A 9,409-nucleotide genomic window follows, 5' to 3' on the forward strand; every position below is an offset into this window, starting at 1 on the left:
GTGGGTGATGTTCCTTCTAAGGTAGCCTGCCATGGACCCTCATATTAAGCAAGGGTCTTGGTCTTGTGGCTCTGTCTTGGTACTACCTCTCAAAGAACCTATTGCCAGACTGATAGAAATGCCACTTCTGGTGTATACTTAAAAATGTGAAATAATTACCTCAAAGTTGTGGCTATGGAGCAAAAATATTCAAAATACAAGTTGGAGAATCTGTGTTAATAGAATATTCATATTAATGATGAAGGTGGAGAGTATGCATGCATGTGTATACATTGATGTGTGCATATGCATGCCTGTGTGTTGGTGTGTGTGTGTGTGTGTGTGTGTGTGTGTGTGTCTGTCTGTCTGTAATAGAGAAATGTCCATTTGAAAGAAATAGCTCCAAGTACTTACATATGGGAGTGGAGTGGAAATCTGCATTTTAGTGATTATTTTTCCTTCTTCACAGACAAATGACATTTTTTTTCCCCAAACATCTCTTCTATGAGCAAAAGAGGGAGGGCCATATGTCAATGTTAAGTGCTTGGAAGAGGAATTATGGAGAAACACTACCCACTTAACTTATCTCAGCTCTATTAAAAATTATAGGGTTTGGGCTATTTCTGGCCACATCCAAGTGTCTGTGAAAAGTGGAAGTAAAGCCATTATTTGGAATGGGCACTTATGCATTTGGTCGTTTGCATTGAGTCAGAAAGTCTAGACACCCCCCGGGAATGTGAGGGATATGGTACATTGATACAATCCTCAAGACTCTAGAAACAGGAAAGGCAATACCAGCTGGGAGACCCTGGAGCGAATGGGCCCTAACTATTCAGTAGTTCTCAATCAAGGCAGAGATGCCAGGCCCCACCTGACTTGGGGAGGGGCAGCCTGAGCCAGCAGAAGAGTTCAAGACCTCAGCTAGATCTGGGTGCCACAAAATCCTACCTGGACCACCTGAAAACATTAATTTAATCTTTCTGTGCCTCAGTTCCTTCATCTAGAAAGCAAGCACAATCATTTTAACAAGTGGAATAGCTAACAATTATTAAGAACTCCCTATGTGCCAGGCACCAGAATAAACACTTGATTCATTTAATCTTCTTGGCAACCGTAATGAGGCAGGTATTATATTTCATTGATTCTAAGATGTTCTTCTTTTTCTTTCATATTTTAACATTCACTGTTATCAGGATACATCATATAATTGATAAGAAAACATGTAAGTCATGATTTTATTTATACTTTTAATTTCTTCTTAGTAAATTTATGGTTTATTAGATTCAGTAAGGAAACTGAGACTCAGCTAGGCTAAATAACTTGCCTAAGATCACAGAGCTAAGAAAGTGATAGAACTAGGACTTGAATCTAGGCTGTTTCTAGTGTCGAATTTCTTATAAAGAGTGAGATCTCCTGGTTCCTTCACTTACTAGCTGTGTGACCTTGGGCAAGTTCTTAACCTCTCTATGCCTCATTGTTTTATCTGTCAAATGGTGATAATAATAGTAACTGCTTCATAGGATTGTAATGGGGATTAAACAAGTTCATTCATGCAGAGTTCTTAAAATAGCACCTGACATATGTAAGTATTCAATAAAATTTAGCTATTTTTAGCTTTATGATAAGAGAAAACCAGCAACACTTGTTATAAATAGAAGGTAGTAGGAAAAAGGGATATAACTAGTAAAAAAAAAAAAATTCACTAGCATGTCCCTAGTCATCTTGGCCCCAGGATAGATGTGTTTACCATATTTGGGGGAATATTTTTTTTTGTTCTGTCTCTCAAGTACTGAGAGATTGGGTAAAAGTGAAATGGGAGAATGAGCTCAGAGGGAGTGATTATTAGAGGGACAAGAGACAAGGTAAAGGGGAAGGCAGGGCAGAGGGTTGCTTGAGGAGGTGGGAATGGATCTGTGCTTGTGCTGAGGGTGGGCACCGCCCTTTGAAGGAGCTGTGCTGCACAAAACAGTGGCTGAACTGACTGGAAGTGAAAAATATTTTCAGTCTACAGATTGCAATTCTTTGGTGAGTCATGGGATCAATCTGGTTGGTCACAGCCAGCATCTTTAGAAATGCAAGAGAAGGGAAGGGAGGTATATATAAGGCAAGGCAAGTATCAGAAATCGTCATATGTAATAACAGGCATCGTTTTATGAAATTTGGTCTCAGTTAACAATGAATAGATATGTGTAATGGGTTCTGTGTAAAATGTATTTCTCTCTGCGGGTTTCAGTTAGAAAGTTTAACAAGGGAAAAATGAAGATAAGAAATACATTTTATCTCATCTAATGAGAGCAAAGTTTCAGGACAACCAAAAATTCTAGAATGGAGAGCCAGAAAGAGTCCTAATAATGTTTCATTTTGTGGGTAAAATTCCTCTTCCTCTTCAGGATTGAAAAATGACCAACTTAAATTGGGGAAGGGCAATGGAAAGAGAAAAGGATAGTTCAGAACTTTCTTTGTTGACATAAGTCACACATGACATAATAAGAGAAAATCAGAAAATAAAGATAAGAAAATAAAAGCATGACACCAAGAGATAAACCGTTAATATGTTTTGGTGTGCTTTCTTAAAAATGTTTATGTATAATTTGTATGTGGGCAGAGGGTTATAAATATATATGTACATATATGTAGACATACACACATAAAATGTATTTTTCTCCCAAATGGTATAGTATAGGTGCTTTTTAATAGTTTTGCCTTCTATTAACAATAAAACATAAACATTTTACATATCAATATAATTTTAGATAGCTACTTTGCAATAATTCCATAGATGGATCATAATTTATTTCACCAAATCCTAATTTTGGACATTTACATTTTTTATAGGTTTTACTGTTTATCAGTAATATATGGGATATCCCTACTTAGGCATACAGCTTTAAGCATTTGTCCGATTTCTCCTGCTTTTTCCTCCTGATATAAATTGAACATATTTATTGCAAAAACAAAAAAATCAAATAATACATTGAGGAAAACAATAAGTCACCTGAAATCTACCTTTTTGAGAGAACAACTATTAACATTTCAATGACCATCCTTTCATGTAACTCTTTACGCATTATGTACAGATAGGCATAATGTTACATACATATATACACACACAAACACATTTATACACATGATATACACAAAAGGTTTAAGAGGGCATTTTAAAAGAGATTAGTAATACATAATTCTCTGTATCTTAACACTACATACTTGAAATTCTTCCAGGTCAAGTAGTATAGATCATTAATTTTTAATTGTAGTATTATATTCTACTATAAGGATTATTATAATTTATTCAGCTGTTCCTTTATTAATGTACTGTTGATTTGCTACCAGCTTTTTATTATTAAAAATAATGCTGTAATCATTATTCTTGAATATATATACTTATATACTAGAGCACTTATTTCTGTAGAATAGAATCCCAGGAGTGGGGTTACTGGGTTGAATTGTATATGCATTAAAATTTTCACCAGTAATGTATGAGAGTGCCCTTTCCTTGCCTACTGTCTCTGCTAATAATAGGTGCTATTACACTTTTATTTTGCCACTCTGCTGGGTATCATCATGGTAATTTCAATTTTCATTTCCTTGTCTCTTGGGGAAAGGTTGAACACTTTATCATACTTGCTTTTCTGTTGATTGTCTATTTATATATTCCCAACCCATTTTGCTATTGGGTTGATTATCTTTACCTTTTAAATTATGAGTGAGCTTTTTGTATAGTATAGATAGTAATTTTTTATCTATCATTTGAACTTAAAATATTTTTCCTAACTTGTTTATCTAGTGACTTTGATTTTGTATCTATTGCACTATAAATAATACCTTAAAATTGTAATACTTTAAAATTTTATGTGTGTATGTGAAATATACATATCACATATTCTTATCTTAGTCAAAGATTTCTCCATTTCATAGATATACTGAAAGTACTCTAATCTTTTCTAAATTGGTTATTTTTTAAATTTTTACTTCCTGCTCCTTAATCCACCAAGAATTTATGGAATTAATGTAAACTAGAGCCCCTGAGTTAACTTTTTTCTAGGAGTACATCCAATTGGGATGAAATTATTAATTGATATATAATTCGTAAATACATTCACAACACGCACACACACACTGAACTCTCTATTATTTTTTACTGATTTTTATACAGTTCTATTCTACTTTTTTATTACAGTGACTTTTAAGTAATTTTAATATAATATTTTAATACCATCATTTTTTATTTAGTAATTTAAGAGCATTCTATCCAATTAAAAATACCACTGGGATTCTATTGGAGGTGCACTGAATTTATATACTCTTTTCAGAACAGATTTTTTTTTCATAATAATGATTATTCCTTTTCAAGAACGTAGTATATATTTCTATTCATTCAGATTATATTTTTGCCCTCCAGTAGGATTTTATATTTTTATATAAATCTTGTTTCTTTCTTGTATAATTTACTTCTATTTTATTATTTTTGTCACTATAATGAATGGAATATTTTCCTCCTTTCCATTTTTTATATGGGTGCTGCTCATATAGAAAAAGCTAATAATTTTATATCTTTATTTTATATCCACCCAGTTTATCGAATTATTTTATTACTTCCACTTGTTTTTTACTACAGCTTCTTGGTGATAGTGGGTATAAAATGATATTATCAGCAAAAAATTTCACCTCTTTCCATATTTATAAAGTGCATTTTATGTTTATTGCATTTACTAGACTCTCCAGACAATATTAAATATAATGGTGATATGGCTTTTCTGTCTTGATTTTAATGGAAACAGCTTTAACCATATGAATCCAAATGTATTAGTCACGTGTTATTAGTTAGCTTATACTGCAACAACTCTGAAATATCAGGGCCTTGCTGCAATAGAAGTGCATTTTTAGCTCACATTACATACTGGCTAATAATGATTGTGATTCTGTTCCATGAATCTTTCCTTCTGGATCTAAACTAAAGGTAGAGTACCTCTCTGGGATCTGCCATTCTGCAATAGAAGATAAATGGCCACACCACAAGGTGGTTCTTAATGCTTCTGTTCAAAAGTGACATACACTGCTTCTGTTTACATTCATGAGCCACAGCAAGGCAGAAGGCCAATTCAATGTTGTGGAAAAGAATAACCCAAACAGGGATGGAAGAAAATTGCTAGAAACAATAATGCAATCTACCATCATTAACTGTCTGCCCCTGGCTCAAAAATATTTTCTTTCCTCCCTTTAATTCACAAAATAAAATATCTGTTCTTCCCCAAGAAAGACCCCTAAAAAGTCCTATCCAGTATGACTGACAAGACTATTCAAGATTGTGTAATAGTCCCTACATCAGATTTGGATGTGGCTCCTCTCGATCTTGAAACTTAAATAGTACAAAAATAACCTACCATTTATACGCCTAATGTACAATGGTAGAAAACGGAGATGGGACAACTTCTAATCACACTCCCATTGAAAATGGGGAAGAATGGAAGGTACATAGTGATTCATAGCAATTCTGACATTCTGCAGAGGAAAGGCTGCAAGGACCTCAAATCCTGGGTAAAGGGGAATTCCTTGATTAGTCTTCATCTCTGCTCCCTTGCAAGTGGCTTTCCAGTCCATTGCTCTCCATTTGAGAAACACTGTCCTCTAAGAGGTTTTTCTACTTTCATTATTCCTCTTGGTTATTTAAAGGAAATTTAAGAACATGCCCTCCTTTGGGGCTCAGCACCTTGTTTTCTCATCTTATTCTCTGTCCATAGAAGTTTGACGGTCCAAAAGTTGTTCTGAGTCTTGAATAGTCACTGGCCTATGTTAGTGGCTTTTTTTGTCAGCACATCTTCCCAAAAACATTGCCCAACTTTCTTTTGACTTTACTTGGAATAATTTGAGCTTATAAACTTCTGCAGGAAATGATGAAGTAGTTATTTTCCCCAAGCCATCTTTTCCAACTAAGTGCCAACTTAATTGATTCAGAAGCTTTCTCAGACAATTTAATGGCTATAGTCTTCATTTGGTTCTTGTCACAAAGCTGTCTTAATTGGCCCTTGTTCCTGAAAATGTTTCTCAATTTGATTTTATACTGGTTGGAGATGATAAACAGTTCCATTTTCTATTCATGCTTGCAAACCAGCCAATTCTTTTCCTGAATATATCTACTTCTTGTAATCATTTGTCAAACCCAAACAATAGCAATCAATGCATACTAGTAATATTTTGTTCTCAACCTCTTCATACAAATCCATAAGCCCATTTAGTCCATTCTCTGTCTCCTGAGACACCACCAGCAATAATTCTGAGACTGTTTCACACCTACATAACACAGGCCACCATTTTTCTAGCCTATTGTGTCAATTTCTTTGCCATAACTGCCTGGCACTGAGAACAAATGCCCTATATTTTAAGTTGTCTTTTTTAGTTTGTTTTTGTTTTGTTTTTTTGGTTGTTGGCATCGCTCTACTCCTAGTGGTAACTTTTATATTATTTATCTTTTTCTATGTTATGTTGTGATAACCCAAACATTTAGGTAGCTTTCAACAGCAAAATTTTATTTGTTACTTACAATATTGGCTGTGGGTCACCTGCGGCTCTGTTATTGTTTCTTCTCATTTGGGATCCAGGCTAAGGATCCAGCTGACATTTGACATTCTTGCAACAAAATAGCATTGGCCCTTTCTTACAATGGCTTTTAAAGTATCAGCTTCAAAGCGACATACGTCATGTCCTCTCATATTCATTGGCCAATGCAGATCAAATAGCCAAACCAGAGCTCCCTGATGTCTTAATGACAATGGGGCAGGAAAGAATAATCCCCCTGGAGGGAAGGCAACAAATAATTAAGAGCAAGAGTGCAATGTATCAAGAAATTTCACCATTTGGAATTATATTTGCTGATTTTTCATGTATAATCTTTATTATAAAATGAGTAGTTCCCTTCCTGTCCTAGTTTACTGTACATATATGTGTGCATTTTAAGAAATAGTTGCTGAATTTATCCAAAGACTTTACAGCATCTGTCAATATGATAAAATGGTTTCCCTCTCTTATTTTGTTGATAAAATATTTCTAGAATAGATTGTCATTGATAACTGTAGTCTATTCTCTTGCAATCTAATAAACTCTATTTAATAAAATGTAGACTGTTTGCATCTGTAGTCATCAGTGTGATTAGTTGATAATATTCTGTTCTGGTTCAAGTTCAGATTCAAGTATTAAGTTATGCTGGACTCATAATGAATTGGAGAGTGTTTAAACTTTATTTCTATGGATTATAATTTGTTGGAATTATTTATTCTTAAATCTAGCTAGAATTTGAATCTGAAACTATCTGATTCTGGTGACTTTTATATAATTATTTATTAACCAAATATCCAAATATTTCTGTGATAATTGATCTAGTAAAATTTTCTACTCCTTCTTGGGTCACTTTTGGGAACTTAAAATTTATAAGAAAATCCTTTGTTTACTATATGTCTTCAAACATGTTGCCAAAGAGTTGCATGTGCACTTTATTATAATCTTGATTTTTTAAAATTAAAATACAATTAATATACACCATTATATTAGTTTCAGGTGTACAACATAGTTTTCAACATTTATATTCCTAATGCAGTGATCACCGCGATTAAGTCTGATAACCATCTGACATTGTACAAGGTTATTTGTATAATGTTATTGACTATATTCCCTATGCTCTACATTACATCCCCGTAACTTACAGAGTTTATGACTGGAAATCTGTACCTCATTCCCCTTCACCATTTTTGCCTTTCCCCTTTCTCCTTCCACTCAGGCAACCATCAATTTGTTCTCTACGTGTATGACTCCATTTCCGTTTTGTTTTGTTTTTTAGATTCCATAGATAAGTAGATCCCAAAATACGTAAGAAATCATACAGTATTCGCCCTTCTCTGTCTGACTTATGTCATTTAACTTAATATTCTCTAGGTCCATCTATGTTGTCACAAATGGCAAAATTTCATTATTTTTTATGGTTGAGTAATATTCTACTACATATATGTACTTCATCTTCTTTACCCATGCATCTATAAATGGATACTTAGGTCACTTCCGTATCTTGGCTATTGTAAATAATGCTGCAATAGACATAAAGGTGCATATGTCTTTTCAAATTAGTGTTTCTTTTTTCTTTGAACAGATATCCAGAGGTACAATTTCTGGATCATACGGGAGCTCTATTTTTATTTTTTTGAGAAAACTCCATACCACTTTCAACAGTGGCTGCACGAATTTGCAATCTCACCAACAGGACATGTACTCACCAACACTCGTTATTTGTTATCTTTTTGATAATAGCCAATCTGACAAGTATGAGGTGGTATTCCCTGTGATTTTGATTTGTATTTCTCTGATGATTAGTGATGTGCATCTTATATTGTGTCCATTGGCCATCTGTATGTCCTCTTTGGAGAAATGTCTATTCAAGTCCTCTGCCCATTTTCTAATCAGATTGCTTGCTTTTTTAACGTTGAGTTGTATGTGTTCATATATTTTGGATATTAACCCTTGTTAGATATGTCATTCGTAGATATCTTCTCCTATTCAGTGGGTTGCCTTTTCATTTTGTTGATGGTTTCCTTCACTGTGCAAAAGCTTTATAATCTCTGATTATGTCTCTATTCCAAACTTGTAAATTTTTACATTCTTTTTTTCTTAATTGAATCTGTGAGTTATGTATCGATTTTATTAGTCAAAAGTAGCTTTAAATTTACTATTATTTTGTTTTCTAATTAAGTGATTTCAACTTATATCTTTATTTTTTTTTGTTTTATTTTCTTGTCCCCCCCACCCCAATTTCTTTTAAAAAGCACTAACTTTTGGCAAAGGTTTATCTTCTTAAACAACAGAGACTAATGCAACTATTAACTTTTTTTTAGCAGTCTCTCATATTTTTTTATAAAGTATATTCATTTTCATTACTTTTTGGTAGTTTATTATGTCAATTTTATCAATGTCCCACACTTTTTGTCTTCAGACATGGTAAAATTAAATTTATATATTCTCTTTATGGTTAATACCATCTACTCCTATGATTTAAGCTACTAGTTTTAAACTAATGGCTTCCAATTTTCCCAGGAGCTGTAAGCTCAGATGTTCAACTTACCTCATGGGACATAACTGGCTCAATATGCTTGAACTTGTTAACATTTCTCTAAATCGACAATAACTATATTTTTTTCAATTATTTATATCACTATTCATGTAGTTATTCAAGCTAGAAACTTAAAATTCATCCTTAATCCCTGCCTGCTCCTCACACCCATATCCAATCAAACACCAAATCCTGTTTATTTTACCTTTTGAACAAAATTTACCTTCATCCCATCTTCATCTCTGCTGTTGCTGCTTCAGTTTTAACCCTCATCATTGACAGCAGATTATTGCAAAGCTATAAGACTTTCCTTCCTTCTCTTTCTAGCCACATCCCACT

Source organism: Pteropus alecto, unplaced genomic scaffold (assembly GCF_000325575.1).
Source record: "Pteropus alecto unplaced genomic scaffold, ASM32557v1 scaffold76, whole genome shotgun sequence".
Classification (NCBI taxonomy): domain Eukaryota; kingdom Metazoa; phylum Chordata; class Mammalia; order Chiroptera; family Pteropodidae; genus Pteropus; species Pteropus alecto.